Source organism: Anser anser (assembly GCF_964211835.1).
Source record: "Anser anser genome assembly, chromosome: 3".
NCBI classification, from domain to species: domain Eukaryota; kingdom Metazoa; phylum Chordata; class Aves; order Anseriformes; family Anatidae; genus Anser; species Anser anser.
The window spans coordinates 47,323,970-47,346,831 of NC_139722.1; the positions used below are offsets into that span (position 1 = coordinate 47,323,970).

General features: G+C 37.0%; 1 long non-coding RNA gene across 3 annotated transcripts; it reads right to left on the reverse strand.

Annotated features, from left to right (window-relative positions):
- Window positions 1–979: 979 nt before the first annotated feature.
- On the reverse strand, window positions 980–19,951 carry LOC310896267. Of its 3 annotated transcripts, XR_014581332.1 has the most exons (5): window positions 19,786–19,951; window positions 6,504–6,618; window positions 3,663–3,714; window positions 3,104–3,156; window positions 980–1,117 (listed from the first exon to the last, which is right to left on the reverse strand). It is a non-coding gene; the product is annotated as an uncharacterized lncRNA (long non-coding RNA). The 3 variants fall into 3 exon arrangements; XR_014581333.1 differs by having other exon boundaries at window positions 3,104–3,714; XR_014581334.1 differs by lacking the exon at window positions 980–1,117 and having other exon boundaries at window positions 2,083–3,714; window positions 19,786–19,949.
- Window positions 19,952–22,862: the final 2,911 nt, after the last annotated feature.

Sequence of the window (22,862 nt, forward strand, 5' to 3'; positions counted from 1 at the left end):
CAAGACCCTACCTGAGATGAGGGATGCACTGAGTTGTAGTCATAGAAAAAAAAAATCTTACTTGAAAAACTACGATCTGCATAGAATGAAAAAATAATAGGGGGTTTTTCCAGATGTTTTGTTCATATTTGGGATTCACACAAAGTCTGTTCTTTTTCTCCTGTGTACTTAATGAGTTTATGTGTTCATAGAGCAACCTTACCACTGTCTTAGTCAAGTAGAGGTGTCCAGGAGTATTCACCTTGCCAAATGTTTTGAAGTAGCTTTTCCTTTGCTAACAAGCTCTCTGCCTCTAGATGAAGGTGACCACATACAAATTGCATAGTGAGAGTTTCCCCTAGGTCTAACTTTTGAATCTTGTCCAGGTATTGTCTCCAAAGTACTTGTTGGTGCATGCCGAAGTCATGCCAATGAATCCTTCAGCAGCTTACAAACATGGAGGGCTGTGTGACAGCACTGAAAAATATCCTGTGCACACCTGTTGCAATAAAGCATCATTAGAAACCTCCTGGTAAAACCATTTTTATCAGACCACCTCAGGACTGGTGAGCTCCAAGCAAAATGAGGTTCCCTGTCTGAAGAGTTCAGACTTAGGTTGGATAATGAATGGAGCTGTGAAGCTAGACTTGAAGTGAAAATAGTTTCATTTGTTGCTAACCTTGCTATTTTCTGAACAGCAAGAAAGTTTGAAAACTAGACATTTTATTTGCTTTCTTGGTGCTGTGAGAGGGGGGATAGCTCACTGCAGTAAAACTGATTTTAGAACTTCCAAATACATCACAAATCAGAAATTCTGGCTTTCAACTGATTCTACTTACAGCCAAAGAAAAATGTTGAGCACTAAAATAGCTGCAGCAGGGAATTCATTCAAAGGCAAATAAGATACCATTATATGACCCAAGAACAAAATTGTGCTCCTATTCTTGATGCAAATAAGAAACCAAGAAAAAATGGAAATTTCAAGGTAGTTCAGAGTCAAACATCATTTATATTCAATTAAATTTCAATGCTAAAATCTGAGCCAATTTGTTTTCCATCTACGGTGTGTTTTATGCCATGGTGCCATATGCTACAGTTTGGAGTACTGTCTCCTCAGTTGTTTTTTAATTGGCTTGACCTATGGGAAAGACGGCAGGAAACCAAGCTAATTATATCAATTCACCTCATGCTCTATAAAATCTGCTATAGAATGACAAGTCAGGTAAAAGAAGAAAAAAAAAAAACACTACTAGAAATACAATTACAGTTTACTGACATATTTCTACATGCTGGACCTTGCATATTTTACTATCAGATTGTGGATTTCTGATGATTTTATTGACAAAGTGGGCAGATTCAGATCTCAAACTGCAAAGTGAAACACTGAGAGAAACAAGAAAAAAAAATATTCTCCATACAACTGTATTCAAAGCCATTAACAGCTCTTCTGAAATGAGCAGGCCCCCATCCAAAGTAATTAGCTCACTTCCAATTAAAACCAGATTCAGTATTTTAATGCCTTCTATTCAGTACACGAGTGTTTTTCTCCAGTTGCAGTGCTTTAAATTGAAATATCATTTTTAAACTTCTGAGGAATTGGGAGTTGATGTCAAAAAAACTGTTAAGAGCACTAGGTGATGTGAGTTAGACAGTGAAATGGATATCAGAGCTGTTAGAACGTCTTATTCAAAGCTGAAATTTTATGTCCTCTATGTCAGTAAAACAAGCAGCTTATCCCAAGTAACGTCATATCCACTTTACAGACTGATATTTGAAACGATGAACAATGGAAATCTTGTGAAATGCTGTCCCCAGTACACTTTATAGCTACTGAGGAGTGCATTAGACAAAATTGGGTATATTTTAATGACTACCTACACTAAAATGATAAAGCCTGTCTTACCTAATTTCGGCCATCTAAAAGTTTGTGGTCTATTTTAACTCCCTAATCTTTGTTAAACCAGTACATCCCACTTTCTTCACTGACACGTCTGGATGATTGACTAAATTGTTATTGATTTCAGTTAGGTGAAATGAACACCACTTTAAGTCCTAAAGGTTTAATCCTAAATACTTAACCCTTGGATTTAATTAATTAATTTATTTATTAACAAATTACAAACATATGTGGTTGCTTTTGTCACATCCCTTCCATATATTGGCTTACATATACAAAACTGCAACCTCAGTATGCATTCAAATATATGCCTATAGTTTCAAACAGTCTTTTAGAATACATTCCTGCTTGTGTCTTGGTTTTGTAGATAAGAGACTAGCCTACTAACAAACCCACTTAAACAAAATAAGCATAGAGGTTTAATGAAGCCACTGGGAAATAACTAATTAACTGTCTCCACTAAACAGTTCAACTTAAATGAAGCAAAGCACTTGGGTATCTGTTTAATTTTGACAACTTGTTTAAATAATCAAAGAAAAAGAGTCTCAGTCATATATTGAGTATGTCAATTAAAATGTTGTACAGAAATGCTATTGATCTCTTCCATGGAGTTTTGCTGAAATCCTAATCTTTTTATTTTCAAGGCATCTTAGAAATACAGTACATTACCAGGTTTCAATACTTCACAGGTTTGGATACATAGGACCCAGTCTCAAACTGAGCTGATATGCTTGTTTGACCAGTTTAATTTTAAACTTGTCAAATTTCCATCCTGACACACTGTTTGCTACAGTTAGTATGAATCTTTTTGTGGATTACAATGGCACTGTATTAGCCCAGTTCTTATTTTAAGCTGTATATTCTGGGCTTTTAGCACAGATGCTCTCTGTTTACTGGACAGGGATGATTCCTGAATATCAGTTCTAACACAGATCCACTACCATTGCACTTTTTTAGTGGAAAGAGTTGAGCAATAATTGGCAGTACCATTGAAACATAATAGACTTTTTTTTTTTTTTTTTAATTTCGGCAGTAGTTTACTACAAAAGCAATTACAATAAATGGCTTATCTTAAGGAGAAAAAATAAATAAATTAAAAACAGAGAGTAAGCAAATCTATTTTGCGCAACCTATTCCTCTTACTCTTCACTCTGCTAGAAAATAAAATGGGGTACTCTGTGGAGAAAGTCTGTACTCTCTACAGAAAATAGTTTGTAGGGCGCTTACCTGAGACATCGTTCATCTAAAGAAAGAGTTCTGCAGTGTCCTCTGAGCACTCTCTGTAAGTAATAGAATCCAAGAAGCATTTTTGTAAGTTTTTTTAAATCTCAACCATGTGGGCTTAAATCAATGCTTATTTGCTTTCTCATAGTTCACCTAGAGTTGTAATCATCTTAAAACAAGATCACAGCAAACTCCTGATAAAGACCATTATGTTACTACAGATATGAAGCTTGTAGTGCAACAGAAAGTGAACTTCTAAAGAACAACTTGTTTCCACGTAAGAACTTTCTGCAATTCAGCATGCTCTAGTAATTCAATCACAAGCTGTTACATTATGTGTAAGAGTCCCTGGGTGAAATTGTGTAGTTTGGGTTATGCAGGAGTTCAGCCAGGATGATCATAATTGTTCCCTGCAGCCTCTAAATGTATTTAAAAACAACAACAAAAAAAAACACCACCAACAAAAAAAGCTGAAATTCGCATATGTAGGGGAAGCTGAATTGTTCCAATTGTTTCTAAATGTTGGTCTTTCATTTTGTTTTCCTCAAGAGCTGTTCTTGACCTGAGCTTTTTTCCAGAGCTGATAAGATCTGGCCAGTCACAGTGATCTTTTCCTAAAAAAAAAAAAAAAAAAAAAAAAATCTGAGGGATCCCATAGTTTTTAGGATAAATGTTAGGAAATTGAGATGAAACAACAAATAAACTTGAATATGAACTAAGAATTTTTATTTTCCTTCACATAACAAAATTTCCTGAGATTCATATACAAAAGCTCTTCAAATAATCACTGAAACAGATCATAGAGGGGCCACCCATTGAAAGCAGCTGAATTGACCTGATAAAGTTTAGCATCGATGAGAATATGGAGACATTTTATTTTAATATAGAAAATGCCAGTCAAATGCAATTGTCATACTACAATATAAAAAGCAGAAAGGAAGTTCATGAAGGTTTGGAAATTGAAGTTTTCAAAATATAATAATTTGCCAAATATTAATATCTAATACAAAATTATTCTCTCCTTTTAGTTTTTTTTTATATAAGTCACAAGCACAAGCTTCTTCAGCTACAAGCAAACAGTGAGTGCAAAACTGAACACTGTCATAATAAAATTAATACAATAAAATTTAGTTGGTGTCTCAGAAAAAAAAAAGAAAAAAAAAGACATAAATACATAGCTAGTAAACTACTTCTGATGCTTCCAGCATCGTATTATGACATTCATTCATTTAGCCATAATTCTGAGACAGAAAAGTGAAGAAATGGTAAACTCATCTGGAGTTGTTTTTATGTAGGAAAGGATATGTATTTGTCAAAACAAGTCAGTGTCAGAGTGTCTCTGACATCATTTGACATTTGGAAATACTCCAAACTCATCTGGACTGGTCTGGGCAACCTGTACCAACATTTAAATGATTCTTGATTTAAGTGGGGTTTGTACTAGTCCATAAGTTCCTTTCAATCTAAATTATTCTACAATTATAAACACAGACCTGGATGAATCCTAAAATCATCCTTCATGAATTTTCCCTATATTCCATACCTTTAACCTAGGCAATATGAGATTGTTTGTGTAGTCCAGGCCCCTCACTACCAGGCCTCCTCTCCTTCCCATCTTCAGAGATTCACACACACAATATCAGGAGTTGGAGACAAAAACATTTGCCTACTGTTTGTTGCTTAACCTAGTCACATCAAAACAAATTAGAGGCCGTGACTAAAATGAGCAAGTGGAGTGAAGTCTTCCAATTGAGTTTACTGCATGGTGGACCAGCTTTCGTTGTTAGACACTCCTCACCTCCTCCCTCCAGCTTCTCCCTAAGTTGGACATATTTGAAACCTTGGGATATGCAGCCAACAAACTTTTCCCATCCATGGACAACTGATGTTTCCACTAAGCAGTCATGCAAAAAGACATGACTTCAACACTAACTCTCCCAGGTGAGGCTTTGGATATAATTGACTGACTGTGTTGGGAAGGAGTCCTTCATGTAAGGCTTTCTTAGACATAACTTCCCTTATCAGGTCTTCCAGAGAAATTAAATGGCAGAAAGTTTATACTGACATTTCTGATCAGGTTAAGGCACAAAAGAAATGCCACTTGGCTACTTGATTAAACAAGCACAAATACTCAGCATTTTTCTTTGAAAAAATATTAAACCAAAGATATAAGCTAAGTGGCTTACCCAAAGTCACAAGTGACATCAGTGGCTGAGTGAAAAAAGAATCCAGACAGCCAAAATATTAATCTGCCACTTCACACTCTCTTGGTAACATGGTTTTGCTTTGCTGGGTTAAGGATAATGAGCTACAAGTTTTCTCATCAATTTTTTTTCATGTCAAAGACACATGAAGAACAGAATAGTTCTTTGCTTCCCTCATGTTAATTCTAAATGTGAAGAAAACTGTAGTCAAATAAATGCTGGTAATTTAAATTCCTTCCTAACCTCCTAGTGTGACTTAAAAAAAAAAAAAAAAAAGAACAGACATATTTTCTTTTTCTTACTGGAGAGGCCTCCAGCCCTCTGCCTTCAAGCTGCCTTTTACAAAACAACCCTTTAATTTATAGGTGTATTGTGTTAGAGATCTCTAGCATGGTTGCAAAGAATGAAAAACATTTTTACATCAGAGGAAAATAGTGTATTCCAGGGGAAAAAACCATATGTACTAACATGAATGCATTCATGTATCTTTTGCAAATGTAGACACCACAAAGCCAAAATTAAAATAATGTTTGAAAGTAATATCTTATCCTAGTGGATAGTAGCAGCTGTTCATAGTGAAAGGAGAAAGGCAAAATATCTAGGATAAGTAGGAAGATAACGCTGTACTAAAGATCCACTATATTTGCACTGAACTACGTTTTCTGTTTCTGCTTTCATCAGTGTTGTATATAATAAAAGATGGTTGCCACTGAAATTTGATGTTCAAGCAAGTATGAGCAAACATAGAATATGATCTGGAGCATCATTTGTATTGGTGAAATTCTCAGCTAGAAGCCCACAGAACTACAAGATATTAAATAGATTTATTGCCTATCAGTTTTATACCAGAGGGAGAATATCTGCTTCTCATAGTGAAGAGATGCATTATAAAAAAAGTAACTGTGATACTAAGAAATCATCATTCAACCAAGCTAAAATAAATGATAAATATTCCCTTTGTGGCTGATTTTTATCTAGCTGCACCTGACTGCAAATGTTTTCATGGGAAGATACCACAGATCTTAAAAGGAGAGTAACTAAAGAATATTTTCCAGTATCAATTTAACCCCCTCCCTCCTCTTCCCCATTTTCCCAAGTTGTTCACCAGAACAGAGAAAAGCCCTTTATCAGTGCATCCTGAATCTACAGGGAACTGAAAAGACAAGTCATGCAAAACATAAAGAACAAATTTTCATTACCATTTTATACCTTCAGCAAAGTAAAGGTGGTCACAATCTCTGATAGAAATTCTTGCTGCTTCTGGAGTTTCACGGTCTTCAGAAATGTGGAAAGGACTAAAAGGATCCTCATGTCCTACAGAATATGAAAAATACAATTCTGTCTCATCCTTCTGCAAGTTACAGAGACTAGAGAAAAGACCCTTATACTCTCCATGTTGCATGTACTAACATAAAACTCAAGTTCAAAAACAGAATAACTATAAAGAACATCCTCTATTAAGCAAACATTTATGGCATAGTAAAGTTATTTAATTATATCATGATAAAGCATTCAATAATTAATTTCACCCTTGTTTTGCCAGCTTCTGTAAATCAGGAATTACAGGAGATGAAACACATTAATAGGCCTTTTAAGTCCCACTGATAAAATACTAAAGTCACAGATCAACAGTAAGTCTCATCCTCTTAACATAACACTGGTGTAAAAGGTTTATTCCTATTGAAAAGTTTTACACCTTTTTTATCAGTAAAAATAACCAAAGAGCAGCAGGATAGCAAACATTACTTTTCCTATTCTCAGCTCATTTAGTATATAGTTTTTCATTCTATATTCCATAAGATGTGGTTTGTTTTCCATGTGTGTCTTTTGGTTGTAGCTTTCTCTCTCTGCCTCATCTTTTTTAACTTTCTTTTTTGAATATGGATATTTGCCTGTTCCTAGTGGATGTTTTTGAGTGGGATGTGGAATACACTTCTCTATCAAATTCATTTGTTGATATTTAAATTAATATTCTTTACCTTTCCTGAAATGTATTTCTTCTGAGAGCTGAAATTCATTTTGACTGGGAGCACACAAGGCTGTTGTTTATAAGGGATTGTTGGGCCCTCATGGGAGCTATCATCTGTGACAGCAAGCATTAAGCTTTGAGCAATTGTACTACAGGTTCCGATGAAAGTGTGCTCCAACTCTTACTCCAAAGTCCTCCGGGCAGGAAAATGTAGAGGCACTCAGGTCTTCATATAGCAGATAAAATACCTTGTAAATAACAAAAAGAACCTTACCTTTCTGGTAAATATGTGCAGCCAGAGATCATGTCCAAATTAAAGAACAACTCATTTCATGTGAAGAAAAATAGGGAAAGAACAACATTTGACACGGAGTGACTCCTTGCTAATATCTACACAGTCACACAGAAGCTGAAGGGCAAATCTAGTACTCCCTGTACATGGGAGAAAGACTGAAGATGAAGAGAATAGTACCTCTGTGTAAACACTAAATTCAAGCCTTTTCCTCTTTCACATCTATGTTTTGCACTGAACTGAATGTGTTCATTAATTTAATCGAGAATCTGATGTGTGTAAGTTTTTGTAAATAGAATTATTTACCCAGCCTATCTTCAAGGTCTCCTTATGTTCAGACAATGAATAAATATATAAATAAAGTTTACCAGCAAGATTAGACCCATCTTTCATTAAGGTTGTAGCTTAATTTTCCCTCTCATTTCTTCCTTCAACATTTTTTTTTCTTTTTTCTTGGATCATACAATTCTCCAATTCTTCTGATGCATATTCAACGAATGGATTACTCTGGAAATTAATTGTTGCACGATGGGGGCAAAGGGAGTGCTGGGGCCTCAGTCTTGCAATTGATTCTGTACAGACAGCAAACCCAACTGGTTTGATGTCTGTTGTTTAGACTCAAACTAGAGACCCAAATGGACAAGAAATGGTATTGTTTGTCCTCTATATATTGAAAGAAATTGGTATCCTGGTTGACTCAATTTATCTTAACCCAAAGAAAGAATCTCAGTTTATAAGAAAAAAAAAAAAGAAAATAAAAATCAAACTTTGTAGAAAGATGCTTGTTTGTATTATTAATTCTAATTCACATTTTTCCAATTTTTGTCTTAAATACCCATCTCCACCCTCTGCAGGATTCTTACTATACACTCAGTTGTGGGATTAGATAGCTGCTTCCTCTAAATAAAGTGTTTACTGTACTTCTATTGAACATAAAACATTAAAGACTGTCTTTTTTTATTTTATTTTTTTGGGGGTAGTAGTAACTTCTTTTGGCCTCTGCTTTTTCAAAGGAAGAAGAAAAAGGCAAAGGATTGTACCATTCAGTACAATCACTGATTTCAATATTATTTTTTTTGACACAGCACAATTGATATTCTGCTTTGCATTCTTGAAAGAAAATATATCAACATTTGAAAACTTTCTACATGTCAAAGAAATTTCCTAAAAAAAATGCTATGTAGATATTTTGCTCTAGTGAAATTTGATGAACAGTGGAAACACAATGTATAGATTTCAAACAACTCCTTGGCTTACTGCTTCTTCTGCTGACTGTACTTATCAAATATATATTGTAAGATATATCTCTGAGCTTCTAAACATGAGAGATGTATCGACACTCAGTAGTAAAGAATGTGTTTTGACACATTTTCAAGTAAATACAAAATGCCAGCTCATTTTTTTCTTTTTATTTTCTTTTTTTTTCTTTCATTTTGATCAAAAGGATATGTATTTTTAGCATAGCTTCTGTTTCCAGAAAATCACCTTTCTTTTTGGGGTGAATTTACTAAGCAGTTAGGCTGAAATATATCATATGACAGCAGCTATGTCTTATTAGTGTCTATTAGATATTGTTGATAAAATAGTACTGTGTAAAATGCTCCGTATCAGCCCAAGGCATATCAGAAATGTAACATCTTTTGGGTGGAGAGGGGTGATTTTTTTTTTCAAAAATTGTTTCAATTAAAACAAAATGTCAGTAGTGATACTTCAGTTTTGTTTTTTTTTTTCACTGTTTTTAACATTTGTATTTATTCTTTTGTGCACCCTTAGAAGCATAATAAATTGAGGCTAGCAACCTTTAAAAAGCTCTTCCTGTATCTATTCAAATATGATTTTCTTCCCAATCCATTTTCCTTCACCACCACCACCCATAAGTCACCTCTGTTGTGTAAAAGTAACATGTTTTGTTCTTACTACGTTTTGTTCATATTGTATTAAGTCTATCTTTGTGGCAGAAATTTAAACAAATATTTTAATATTTGATGATTTAATTTTGATATTTTTCTCATGCTTTTTGAACACGTAGATTATTAGTCTTGATCAGGTTTAACCATGAGGAAGTTGGCAAGTTCTCTGCTCTGGCTTCTGAATTTACATAGAAAAACACCAGGATACTTTTGTTCAAAGTTATATTTTAAAATTAAGTTGGAAAAAATCAAAATAAGTTTTACATAGAACAGGAGACCCTAGAATTGGGTTCTCAAAATCCATGATTTATTTGTTGCCACATAGCATGCAACAACATAAATAAATAGCAAACCAGACTTGGAAAACAACGTGCTCAAGACCATATCCTGCCCCTGAGGCCACCTGTTACAGAGGAGCAGTATCCATGTTTTGAAATTCCCTTGTCCTCCAAAGCAGGGTGGCCATATGCAAAACACCTGCAGGAATGGTATCTGGCCTGCACCAAGCTCCCAGGAAATCAGTGGCACAACGACAAATGTCTCAGGCCAGAGCTGTAGCAGCAACTCTGCCAACAGCAAGGAAGAGCAAATGCCAGTCCTCTGCTCTGGCACTGCACAAATTTGTACTGTAGGCCTAGGGATAAAGTCTAAGCAGTTTAATTGCCCAGTCCTTCGCTGTTTTGTGAATGGTTGAAGCTGAACTTCTGCTGCTTCTGACATCAGAACAGCCCTGCTTCCACACACACAAGCACAACTGAGATCCGCAAACCATGACTTGGTCACCTGTTTTTCATAAATTCAGTCCTGTGAGGTTTCTTAAAGAACTATTCATGGCTTGGGATGACTGTTGTTTCATTTTAAACCCAGCACAGATGGGCTAAGGATATAAGAACTCTGTGTGTCCGTGTAGAAACTGCATAGCTAAATTTCTAGAGGGGATTCCCACATCTCCTTCCTGCTAAACCATCTGCGAAGTAAAGGACATGTAACTGCTCAGCAGATCACAGTTGGAGGCATTCAGTTAAGAATGATAGCTTAGGGTTCAAGTCCCACTTGAAAAGCTTCTTTAAATATATAGACTAGCCTGGAGCAAAGCTGCAACAATTGACCTCCTGAACGTGAGACACAAGTACAACCTTACCCTTCTCCTCTGTTCCAAAGCAACTTTAGTGCTTTTGTAAAAAGAAGCAAATTCATTTAAAAACATGACCCTGGAAAGGTCTCTTCACAGTCTGGCAGTTAAGGCATTGCTCTGCAAGATGGCTGAAGTGAGGACAAGTCACAACCACACTGTTCCTGTTGAATGGCAAGGCAAAGCTTCCTGGCAGGGCTCAGGGCCTTCCCCTCTGTCAAGGGGAATGCACCCCAATATACATCCCTAGAAACTCCCACTCTTCACCCAAGAGAATGCAAAGGCTTGTACAGGTGCACATTATGGTGCTTTCTTCATTCAATTAACTGTTTAGGAGACAATATTCATCTCTGGGCTACGCTATTCATCCCTGGACAGTGGACTCACTTGAATATCACACATCTGAAAGGTAACAGTTAACATCTGGCCCAGCAGTAGCCAGGTTCTTTTCACAGTTCATTCCCATTCTGACAATTTATAATTCTATCCATTAGAGAATCTCTTTGGGATCCTGGTCATAAATCTAGATGGGAATTACGTGATGGGGCAGGAAGGAGAATCTGTGTTCTTTAGTCATAAGTCAGGAGCATGCTACTGAAATTCTACATATTTAGGCATGTGAAAGCTCAGTGAAATGAGTTTCTCACTACTTACTTCTCTCTATCTTCTTTCAGAAATAAGAAAACTAGAAAAAAATGAAAAACAATGATGCTCAGAGGCAGATGATTTAGCAAATGTGCATTACATGACAAAAAAAAAAAACTTTTTTCAAGTGGTTTTAAGTTTAGTTTACACTAAAAGAAAATGGTAAATCCATGTCTTTTTTTCTGCCTTCAGTAGAAAAACATCAGTTTCAAATATTGTGGACAGGTGAGCATTTCCATGCAAACTTGAGTGAAACAAAAATTCAGAAACCAAATCTCAGAGGTGAAATATTAGCATCATACTGTGGGGAAGCTATCACATGGCTCAGGTCCCCCTCTGCCTGTTACCCTATTCATGTGAGCTGAACATCAAATTTTTACATTTGGGACTGAAAGAAAGCTCTTTAGTATTATGATGACATTCTAATCTAGATTTACAGTCATGGAACTAGTTTCTGGAGCATTTTCAAACAGCATAATGTCTCAACAGCACATATTTCCAGGCTGTAGTTTTAGCAAATAACAAAAATAGCTCTTAATGGATAGCATGTGCTAGACACCAGCAAGTACATTCCCTGCCAAAACACTCAGAGCCATTTAAGTATATCCAGGGAGGCCAATGAACAGCCTTTATATATAACAACATGCAAGAAAATAGAAAGAGAGAACTTTTTGCTTCCTTTCACCCAGACAGTTTCAGACACTGGGTCTTCTGCATACTGGCTGTAGGCTCATTTCTCTGGCAACTACAATGCATAAAACAGTGGCCTACAGGCCACTTTGTTCTTCCAGCATCTAGATTGCTTCTGCATATTTTTTTGTACTCAGTTCTCTCATACTCGAGATGGTGTACCTGACATATCAGTATGCATATTTATTAGTGCAGTTTCTCAAATTGTCAAAGCTTTCCTATCTCAAGTACTTAAAACCTGACTTGTACAGCATGCCAATGTACTTTTTTTTTTTAAACAGTACCAGTGTTTAATTTATGTTTCTACTCCACTTTTCCTCTTTTCAACTGACAGGTTGAAGATTCTTCACCTATCTCAAGGGTGGGACCCTCAGCTGCTCAGACTCCCTGACTAGAGCTCCATCTGTTTCCCAGCTATGTGGAAGACAAGACAAGCAGCGGAGCTGGTACTCTCCAGGAGCTGAAGACACTGACTGATTAATGATCCAGAAAACAGATTTTCTGGAACAGATTGTTATCTATTCACCCACAGCGTATAATACACACTGCAATGTGTCAGAACAACCTGGTGTTAAAATGTACATTTCCTTTAAGAATACAATAATCTTTCCTTGGAATAGATGTAAGGTTCTCTCATCCCAGCCAGCCTCCAACACAGGCTAGGGGTACCCAGTTGATCTGTTTATACCGGTTACCTACATCTCCATGTAAAATAATTCCTCTGGATGTCAGTCTTATTTTCTGACATTTAGCCCCATTAATCAGTACAGAATGCCCAACTTAATATTGCATGTAATTACGGGTATTCGATATGGAAAGACTATAGAAGACCAGCTGTAAAGTTGTAAAAGAAAAAGCATTTCTACAAGAGCTCTTCCATTGTTTTACATATACTTTCCAAATGTTTCAGTTTTTAAATGCTCCTCTGTTTCCTCTTAGATGTCTTTTGATTTAACTGCGTATTTTCTGATAGGTTAGTATCACATGGGTAATTTGTATCATCTATGACAAACTAAAAATACAGAAAGAATCCCATATTTATCACACACAATAATTTCATTCTTATTATGTGCTTATCAAATGACTCTTTGACTATTCAATATTTAGCAAACAATACATTGTTTTGCTTTATTCAAGTCCTAAGCAACAAGCATTCTTTGTGATCACTTTTCACCCCTTCCTTACTCTGTCCTAATCATCACTCCTAGAACAGATTGAAGTTTCCTCATGACTGTCATCTCCATATTGTTATTTCCATAGACAAAAGAATAATACAGGAAAATTCTAGGGGTATGTTAAAATAATAGAATAGGTCTGAATACATCACAGAGTGCGTTATATGTCTGTTCAGGTTCTGCTGAAAGTTTTGCCATAAATATTCCATGGGCTTCACTGAAGTGTTTAGGAAAGGCAGTGAGACAAAAAGTCACTGGGCATGACCAGTGAATAATGGAACTACAGAAGAGAGTAAGAGGCTTTTGTAGCTAAGTCAGCGATTCTCCTATAGTAGGAAGCTTTTGTAGTTAAATTAGTAATTCTTCTAGGGTAAAAGAGAAAGATATGCATGCTCTATTCTCCACATCTTTTAGGGAAGTCCACTGTTTAAAATAGACAGGGAAATTCAAAAAGTGGTACTTGGCCCTAATATTTTTTTTTCTAGCCTGCCAGAGTGTGTTTGAATATATTTGGGATTATACTAACAGCAATAATAGCATAAGGAAAAAAAAACCTTTATGAGGCTGTAACTGAACCAATAATTTCTCTTTTATCGATGTCGCCTGCAGCTGCACTGCTCTAGCACAAGACAACGTGAACAGGGGCTGTTCCTCCCTCAGCTGCTTTTCTACATCCTTAAAAATTACTTTTTTTCCTCACTCCTAACTGCAAAGTTAATTGTTTTCACTGTGGTTTGAGGTAAATAGTTTTAAACTTGGCATTTTATACATACATAGACTATAAAGATTATTGTGCTTTCAGAGTGGTTTGAAAAATAAATTTTTTTTAAAAAAAAAGGGTCATAAAAGATAAAATTTATGTGGCTTTAAAACACACCATGTCCTGTGAGCTGCAGTGAATAGCCTTAATTATTAAGTGACAATCTCAAACATACACATAAGTAATCTCTGTTATTTCTTAACCACCTGAGTTAAGGTAGGGGAATTTGGGATGTACATTGCTCTCTTTCATTCTAGAAAACAGATGCAGTTATCCTAACTGCACATATTAAGATTCCAATGCCACAGAGTTTAATTTCAAATAAATAGCCTCATCTGTTTTTGTTATCTATCTATTCTTCAATAAAGGGGAGTGAGGAAGGGAAATGTCATGCACAAACCCTTGATCAGGCTAAAACAGTGGGTATCTAAAATTGGTAAGTGCATCGTTAAGTTTTCAAAAAGCAGAAGTAAAAATGAATTTCACGCTTAGCCTATTTATAGCCATGTGCAACTGGCATAGTTTTCATATCACAATAATTATTTCATTGCTAATATAATACAGTATAAATCTTTCAATTTATGTTAATACAGATAGTCCTGTATTGTTATCCTTCCCTGTTCTCCTGTGTTGCAAAGAAGGCATGAAGATTTCAGTGCTTTCTGCAGTGCAGTTGGTGACTCTCTTACAGAGTTACAATCACACTCACACATCTCATTCTGCTCTACAAAGCACAGTGAATATTAAACTATGATGATGTAATAGAGTCATCCTGACTACACAGTCCCTGAATTTTGTTTCTTTCCAGATGCTTAGTTCAAGTTTGCATATCTCTTCATCATCAAAATCTTTGAAGTGCATGGATATATTTCTATTTATTTTCTTGCTCCCATGCAAATCTATAGGAGAGAGTGGAGCAGTTCCATGGAGCTAGAAGGAAAAAAGCAGATTGTGTACAGTATCTAGGGTTGGGGATTTAAGTGATGAAGTAGCACCTCTGTAGCACCTTCTTCCTTCTTTCAGTGATATCAAGCCCTTTCATATATTGCTCTGGGGCTGATTATCATCTGTTAGGCCTGGGCTTCACCAGCTTTACGTGGTTTAGGCAAAAATGGTTTGTTTTCTTCTTATTATTTAGTTTTGTCACTCCGAATTGTTGCTATTTGAATGTTTCTTTCCTAACTACCTTTCACAATAGCAAAGTGCAGAAGGAAAACAAAATGAAACAACATAAACCAATACACACACACAAACAAAAAGAAAATACATACATATATATATATATATATATATAAAATCTCTGAAAAACAAATCATGGATTCCACAGAGGTATGGACAATTCTGTAAGGATGCAGGAAAATAATGCAAAGTATCATGCAAAAAACTCCAGGAATCATGGGACTTTCAGGGAAAAATCAGGAACTGGGCTATAGATACACAAATTCACTCTATAGATACATAAATTCTTTTTAAAGATGCCTGCTTTTCTAGGAGTTTTGATCACAGGGGAATCAATTACATAGCCTTGGAAGAGTGGGCCCAGGGCCTATCACTTTACCCTATTAAACAGGGAGAGTCCAGGGCACCTGTCTTGATAGTTTACGTGTTAGCATTACTGTAGCCTTTCAAAGAAAGCCACAGATTTCAGCAGTGTAGTGACAAGATGAAGCTGGTGTCACTACATCTGTGATACCTACCTCAGCCTGTGAGAGCTCCCAATGGTTTCATCTCCGTTCCCTGAGTGCACTCTCTCAAGCGTTACAGCCAAATAGTAGCATAATTTAGCCCAAACAAAATAAAATTATCAGCTTTCCTGAGTGTCATCAACAGCATAATACAGAATTTAATTTGCTGAAGTAAATGTTAGAGGGTGTTTGTTCTGTTTCTCTCCAGAATTGCATCGCAGACTAGGATATCATTGATTTGCAGCTCTAACCACAAACAAAATCTGTTAAGATCAGAGTTGCCATAATATTATTAGTTTCAGTTATGGGAAGTTGGCAAGGGATTTACTTTTCTGCAAAAGGACACTAATTATCTCATTATCTAGAGTTTTAAAACCATTTTCAAATGTGATGCTAAATAATTACATATGTCAACAGTCATACAGCAGATAACACAAGAATTAAAAATGTCCATCTGCTTTCAGTACGTTCTCCTCAGCGCAAAAGAGCTGTGTAATACTCGGCTCATAATTTGATAACCCCAACCCAGAGGAAAGGGAGGAAACAGGAGGTTTATGTCAGCATTAGAAATATTTTTTTCTCACCCATTATGTTATTAGTATAGATTCAAAGGCACAGAGATGATAATTCTGGCCTGGAAAAAATGAAATTCTTCTCTAAGGACCCTTTTAAAACTGATTTGCTCAATCAGAGCTCTCTCCTGCTACCTGATCGTGGCTATGGTGTTTTAGAGTGTCTAATCAAGACATGATTAGAGATGATGACATTAAGAAGGTTCAGGTTTAGTGCCATCATGGTGGCCAATCAATAAAGCAATTGTCCAACCCGGTACCCCAGTACTCAAGGGATCTGTGTACAAATCTCATTATTTACTAACCCTTCATGTCCTGCAATGAAAATAAAACTGATATGCTCTTACAGTGTACAAATGCTCACTATAAGAATATTTTGTCTGGCATAAGCATTAATGCCTCACAGAACATTCTTTCAGTCTTATTTTGGCTTTATTGTGATTACAAGTGTATTCACACATCTGGTCATTTTTCATTTTCTCTATGCTTCACATGTTCCAAACCTGAAATAGAGCCTGGCTGTAGTTCTGTGAGTATGAAGATATCAGTAAAATATGCTTTTGCAATACTCAGAGCCTTTTGAGACTAGTTTTGGAAAGGTAGCCTGATCAGGTAGTTTCAAAGTTAATTAAAAATACAAATTAGAAAAATCTTCAAGCAAACAAAGGGCTTATTATGAAATAGGAACAGGCTCCCTGTCTTACAGCAGTAGACTAGATAAACGTCTTGTGAGTCAAAGCAAATAAAGACATCTTTTTTTAATGTTTTGGCTGAACAATCATTAGACTCAGCATCTCTTCAGGGCTGCTATCGGCTCTCCTAATTTTTGACTAGGCATTGGATGTTCTATTTTAACTACAGAGGAGCAGAACACAAGAATTCTTTCAAAGTTCTTTAAGGCAGAAGGAGCTAATAACAATTCACACTGATTAAATAACGAAGATTCTGAGTTATCCAGCTTTATTTACTGTGCTGTGCCGTTCATTTTTGTTTCAGAACAGAGCACAGCATTTTTATAATTTCCTTCAGGATTAATCTATAAACAGGTAGTTTTCCATTTACATCTGTTGGTGGCTATATTCCAGTCATAGTCACTCTGTTGTCACTCCATAGATTTCTCCATAGATTTCTGTGCTTTGGCCAGGGTAACTGAAATCTGGACCTGGTAGACCACTCTATTTCAGAAGTCACCAGGACAGAATGGGATTGTGTGGTGTTAGCATCAGAACACTTTGAACAGAAGCATTCTCAACACAATCGTTTAATCATTTCCTATTTAATAAGAGATACATTTGCCTGTTATCTTTGTCCTCTTATCTGTTTACATGGCAAGGTTTTGGCAGCAGGGGGCTGCAGTGGTGGCCTCTGTGAGAAGAGCCCAGCAGCTGCCCTTTGTCAGTTAAGGGCCTGTTTCAGACTGCTCCAAAAGGAGCCACTGGCTGGAGCTAAGCAAGTGAGCAACACTGGTTGAGCCTCTGTGAGAGCAGATTTCAGAAAGCAGAAAACTGCTGCACAACAGCAGCTGGGAGAGAAGAGTGAGAACCAGCCCTGCAGCCCCCAAGGTCAATGCAGAAAGAGGGCAGGAGGTGCTCCAAGCACACAGCAGCAGTTCCCCTGCGGCCTGTGGAGAGGCCCCTGGTGGAGCAGGCTGCCCCCCTGCAGCCCATGGGTCCCACATGGAGCAGATCTCCACGCTGCAGCCCGTGGATCTTGGCTGCCCAGCTGAGTAAAACCTCCACAACAAGACAAGGCTTGTTCCCTTGGTCTATGTTTGTTGTTTGAATTTGGATCATCGGAGCAAATCAGGTACTTATTTATACATGTTGCCAAAGGGCACTTTTTTTTTCCCCCCATGAGGAGCCAGACTTAATTATTGATTGGGTTTGGTAAGTAAGCATTATGTAACATACATGTGAAAACTAAGAAGCTTCAATGTGAAACTAGAAGTTAGAGTTGAAATTTAAAGCTACCAGATTTAAGATTCTTTAAAGATTTCAATTTCCTATATACACCAGTTTGCAAGAGTGCCTTTTAAAACTAGCTTTCCTTAACACCTTAAGACATAGTGAAATCTCCTTTGTTTATTATTTTCATGGTGTTCAGACTCCTCTCTGATACTGTGTGAAGGATTTGCTTCTGGGAAAGAAAAGAAAAAGAAAAAGAAAAAGAAAAAGAAAAAAAGAAAAACTCCAAAAGTAAATAAATCAACCAACTGTGACTAGGGGTAGCTTACAGGAGCAAGCCAGCAAGCCAGCAGTACTTAAGTTCTGCACTACAAACAGGGTGTGTATAACAACAGAAATGAAAATGCAACTGAGAGGGTGAAAAAGAAATAAAGATATGATTTTGAAATAAAAGGTAAATGGAAAGAAAGTTACATTTAAAATGAAACACTTAAAGCAGGCTAAAATTTTGAAATATATTCCATTAAAAATAACAAAGAACTTGGGCAGCAAAAGTAGAATTTGACTACTATGAAGTTCCAGTAGAAAAAGAACAGAAGGAAAAGGCATGAAATAAACAGTGCTTTAGAACTAGAAATAAATAAGTGGAAGCAAAATAAAAGGGATAAACTGCATTGTAAAACCTATGATACTCAATTTGTTGTAAAATAACGCAATACAACAATAAAGCTATACACACAAAAAAAAATTAAAGTTATCTGTATTTGAGACAAGGATTCAGGCCTCAGGTGTTTGGAGGAATGGCTGCAACAAGATTTTAAAGGGTTTTCAAACCACTAATAGTTTTATTTCTTTGCTTTACTTATTTTTACACTAGCAATTGCAAAGTGATAGACTACACGATAAGCACAAAGTGATAATAGAATTTGATAAGACAGAACATGTTCAGTGCTGTACAATTCATGCCAGATGGTAAAACTAGCACAAGTTACAAATAAATAAAAGATATCATTCATTCAGGTCCAAAGCTGACCTCCCAGAATTCACAGGATGAATGTCAGATGAAGGGAAAAAGAAAAATCTTTGCCCCACAGCACAATTTGACAAGAAACCTCATGCTTAACCAATTACCTGTCCTCTTCCACATTTATTACTGGGTCATATTTTGGCCTAACTCCAAGTCTACTCCAGATCTCGGATCTCAGCATAAGGCTTCACCCTCTCACTCAAAAGATGTATTTCTCCACTCTTCCACCATGGCTTGACTCCTCTTTTTATAGCATGGAAGCAGTACTAGTCAGGCTCCGGTCCAAGACTTATTCCAGACCACATCTTAACCCTCAAGGAATGGAGAGAGGAGAAGCAAGAGGAACAGCAAAACCATCAGAAATATAATCATTCACTCCTGCAACTCAACAAAATTACCCAAGCCCTCGGCCTTGATTTCTAATAACAGAGGGAATTTCATTGCGAAAGTGGAATTTTTATGACACACGTTCCTGCCAACAAATAAATATTCCAGGACCATTGGTTAACATCAGAGAGACCATCATCTGGTACAGCTTTGTCATCTCTAGTCCAAGCAGGCTTCAAACTAGCAGCTAAAAGAAAATCTTTCTTATCCTATGTTGGTTGCTTATTTCCCTACAGGCAGGATACAATTTGCCAATCTTTCTGTAAAATATTCAAAGGCAGAACAAGAGAGAGTATTACTAGTAAGTGGCCAAGGCACTAACTTTACACTTACTAATGTCTCTGATCTCCTCTTCCTCTGTTCCTGATTAGAATTAGTGTGTAGGCTCCTGGCTGGAAGCAGTCACCTTCCCACCCAATTGGGTGTGTTGCAGTAGCTGCTGCAGGTGCAGACCCTCCATTAAAGTCAGAGGTTCCTCCAGCCCCAGAGGCATGCTGCAGCTGTGCCTCCTCCTGTCAGCCTGGCTGCTGCAGTGTGAGTTTAAGCCCAGCTCTGGTGACTGCTCTGCTTATACAGCTCTTCAGTAAAGAGTAAGGGCCTGACTCCCCATCGCCTTGGGCTGTGTGCTGTCATTTACCTCTATGCAAAGTGGGTATAACATACTGCTCTAGCAGTACTTTAGACAGATGAAAACTACTAAGATCAAGCTAACAGCATGAGATGGTTTCCTCTGAGCAAGAGACTTCAATAAGATGCTTTCATTTAAGTGCAAAATTCTCTGCTTTTCCTGTAATGTAGATTTAGCCGAGACCGATTCTTTCACAGGCAAGCTTCTGAGTTGTTTTTGTTAGCTTTCTTGTTTTCCCCATTTCTCAGCAAACACAATCAAGGCTGCCACTGTAAAGGCGTCTTACCAGGCTTACGTGATCCACACAGCAGGCTACAACAATGCCTACAAAAGATCTGACATAAAAGCAAACTGATCCAGAGGAAAGGGATAGTAATCAAAGATAAAATTGTTAATGAAAGGGGGAAAAAATCTTTAAATAGCTAGCCAAGTAAAAAAAATCTGGTGAAAGATGATTGAATTGTTAGCTTTAATTACAGAGAAACAAGTGGAAACAAGACTCCTGTGTCCCAAAGCTGAAAGTGGCACTCTCCTCACTACCTTGAACATTGTAAGAAAATGACCCATTGATGAAGGTGGCAGGATGGATTCAGCAAAAATGTTGCAAGAAGAGGAGGCAGGACCACTAAAGTACTAAAAAGGAATGATGCAATGCAGTATACATTTAAGACCTGTAGCCTTTAATGGCCCAAGAGAGAGACACACCTAATCCCTTCTGGGTTTGTTTCTTTTTTCTGTGGCTGCTAGCTCTCCAGCTTGGTTCATTTCCATTCTCTGTAAGTTCACACAGTATGTCCTTGCTACTAATTTTATAACTTAGTTTTTATCATCAGATGTAACATCCTGTAGAAGGAGAATATATCCCCTTATACAGCTTAGAAGTATCCAGCTTAGACTATACAGATTAGAAATTGTGGCTGTACAGCATCTTCCCCTCTACCTACAGGGGTAGGGGATGTCATAACATATCGTTTGCAAAACCAACAGTGTCTGAGTAGTTCAAACATCAGTGGTGCTATGTATCCAAACATGTCTGAATTACAGTCAAAGGCAAAACTCATACAAGCTAGCTTCAAACCAGACAGCTTGTGTGCCAACAGCAATGTATCTCAGTATGACTGCAGCTCCTCCTTCACTATTCCAAATCAATTACCCAATGTGATAAACAGAATTATAGAGTACAGCAGACATGTCACTTCCAGTAATATGTAATATACTGCGTGTATATGTAATATATATATAAAATTATAAATATTAGTAATAATAGTAATATGGGGAAAATTATTAATAAACCTTTTGTAGTAGATTTTTAGTGATATGTAAGTGGAATGTGCTGCGTAGAACATGCTTTTTTAATTAGTCCTTCTGTTTTTTCAGGTAGAACATCCTTTTTCCTTGTCTAAACAATGAATTACTTACATCAGAAAGATGGAGGACAAATCTAGTCATTATATTTGATGAGTACTCTACCCATCCACTCATCTGTAGGCCAGGCTATCTCATTGTATGATGCAATTCCATCTCTCTCCATGGAATCCCACTTTTTGCTGTTAAATAAAGCAGAGTCAGGGACCAGTCTCTGGGCAAGTGGTTTGGCTTAGCTACATCCACACTACACAGCACTTGGTACCCATCTTCCCCTGGGCCTCAGTCACCATATCTCAAGCTTATCATCTCTCTACATTTTCCTTTTAGTCCTAAATGCCTAGACTGCTAAGAAATCTGTGTTGCAGCCTATCAGAGTATCACTGTATGTAACTGGGGTGAAGCCTGAGTGTGGGTACATGGGAGCACTTGAGGATGCCAAGCTTGCTAGGGTACTCTTGGAGGACTGTACAGGGCAGAATTGCTGCTCTGTGTTCACTAATGCATGCTATCTCCCAAATCCTGCCCACTCATTGCCTCAGAAAATTCTGTTGGGTGCCAAAACCATGACTTGGAGCATGACGCATCTCAATAACATGTATGAAGATAGAACAGTCGTTCAACCCTGAATCTGGTTTATATAGCAGTGTAGGCACAGCCGATGAAACACACTTTCCTGATTAGTTTGTTAGCTTTTTTTGTTTGTTTTGGTTTTTGTTTTTTTCCTATTTCCCTTGTCTTGTTCTTTTATTAATGCCCCAGGCAAAAAGTACTGTACAATGCAATTGAGTCAGTGGAATCTTTTAACAGGACCTAGCAGTCAACAAAGAAAAGCATAAAGACAGGAAGCAAGCATAAGGACACAAAAAACTGATTACACAGAGACATTACATGCGATTAATGCTAATCCAAATCTGAGAAGGAGACAAAGGCTTAGATAGCCATGGCAGCAAATTTCCACTGATACGGTGACCTTCTTAAACATGCAAATTATTCTGCTTCCAGCGTCACAGATCACTGTTATAGCACAGCTACAAAGGATGGCTTAAGGTTTGGGGCCTTGTTTGCTTTTACTCCTCTTGAAAAACAGTGATGAGCTAAAAATACAACAGCAGAAAGAGACAATAACAGCTGCCTTTTACTGACAAACTGATCTAGCAGTTCAGAGGAGTTCCTTGCTGCTTTGCAATTAGTTACGAATTTTTGAAGCTCTTCTCTCCTTGCAGGGAAGAAACAATAGAGATGATGAGGGTTAATCATGGTGTGTGAGCCAACACTCCCATCAACGGGCTGTTATGCAGTGGCTACTCTGCTAGCTACATCGAACTGAACAGTCTCCAGCACAGAAAACCTGAAATAATAAAAAACGTGGACTGTAATCACATTTACAAAAATGTCTATGAAGAAACTGGAATCC